Source organism: Heptranchias perlo, unplaced genomic scaffold, assembly GCF_035084215.1.
Source record: "Heptranchias perlo isolate sHepPer1 unplaced genomic scaffold, sHepPer1.hap1 HAP1_SCAFFOLD_47, whole genome shotgun sequence".
NCBI classification, from domain to species: domain Eukaryota; kingdom Metazoa; phylum Chordata; class Chondrichthyes; order Hexanchiformes; family Hexanchidae; genus Heptranchias; species Heptranchias perlo.
The window spans coordinates 146299-147791 of record NW_027139484.1 but is presented as its reverse complement, the minus strand read 5'-3'; the positions used below and the strand labels follow the sequence as shown (position 1 = coordinate 147791).

Sequence of the window (1493 nt, the reverse complement as noted above, 5' to 3'; positions counted from 1 at the left end):
TATTGTCCAATTTTGCACAATATTTCCTCATACTACAATTGCAGCAAGACCTCCTCACTCTGATATTCCAACACCCTTCCAAAAAAGGCTAACATATCATTTCCCTTCCTCACTCTCATTCGACCCTTGGCAAATCAGTATTTCCAGCATGTTTTTCCTCTTTTCCTTCGATAGGGAAAATAAATGAAGGTTGATAACATTTTACTGCAATTACACTCGATTCTGTCTTGGAAACAATTTCCAACTGAACTGCATCAAATTCGATTGTAAACTTAAGAGTTTCTGATGGAAATAAACTAATAAGAACACTTAATTGCGATGGCCGGGAATCGAACCCGGGTCAACTGCTTGGAAGGCAGCTATGCTCACCACTATACCACCATCGCTGAAAATAATCAACATTAAAATAGTTCCCAAACATCAGATCCTGAACAGACACTGCAGGCTGTTGGATTTTGTTCTTCATTTTCACTGGTTTCTGACGGATCCTTTCTCGCTCTGTTGCAGTTCCTGTTTCCGCCCAGTAGATTTCACCAACCCCCAATCAATGGAAATTCCACACCAGCCAGTAATTCTTCACCTGATATCGGACTGAAGAGACAGTCGATACCTGCAATACTTGACCAGCTGGAAATACATTTTACCACAGCTCACATCAGCCTTTGAGTAAAGTTAAATAATTAAATTAAATCATTACAGAGACCTGACTACCAACTGGGCAGGAATGGCAGCTTAATATTCAAGTCTATAAGATCCTTAGAAAGGACAGGGAAATAGGGAAAGGAGGAGGAGCAGCAATATTACTAAAGGACAATATTACAGCAGATCAAAGATAGAATATCAGTGAGGGTGAGCGGGCAGTGTGAACACTCTGAGAGAGACCCATCACAAGTGCCCCCACTGTACTCCTCCAGAAGGTATAAGAAGGGCGAGTGCGGGAGGATTTCTTCATTCTTTGTGAGAGTGTTTGTGAGATTGTGGAAATGTCTGGAAGAGGAAAAACCGCCGGTAAAGCTCTGTCGAAGGCCAAGTCTCGCTCATCCCGGGGCGGACTGCAGTTCCCTGTTACCCGTGTTCACAGGCTCCTGCGAAAGGGGAACAATGCTGAACGTGTGGGTGCCGGAGCCCCGGTCTATCTGGCTGCTGTGCATCGAGTATCTGACGGCTGAAATCCTCGAGCTGCCCATCAAAGCGGCCTGGGACAAACAAGAAGACCCGCATCATCCCCAGACACCTGCAGCTGGCCATCCGCAACGACGAGGAGCTCAACAAGCTGCTGGGACGGGTGACCATCGCTCAGGGTGTTGTCTGATATCCAGGCCGTGCTGCTGCCGAAGAAAACCAGCATTGTGAGCTTCAAGAGCAAGTAAACTGGCCAAGGCTTAATCTGATAACCCAAAGGACAGGACCAACCTTATTGAAATCTTTGAAGAAGGAACAGAAAGTGTCGACAAGTTTAATGCAGTAGATGTGATATATTTGGATTTTCCGAA

General features: G+C 45.3%; 1 non-coding gene across 1 annotated transcript; it reads right to left on the bottom strand.

Moving 5' to 3' along the window:
* Positions 1 to 314: 314 nt before the first annotated feature.
* trnag-ucc (transfer RNA glycine (anticodon UCC)) lies at positions 315 to 386 on the bottom strand. Its single transcript has one exon. It is a non-coding gene; the product is annotated as a tRNA-Gly (tRNA).
* Between the last annotated feature and the right edge of the window lie 1107 nt (positions 387 to 1493).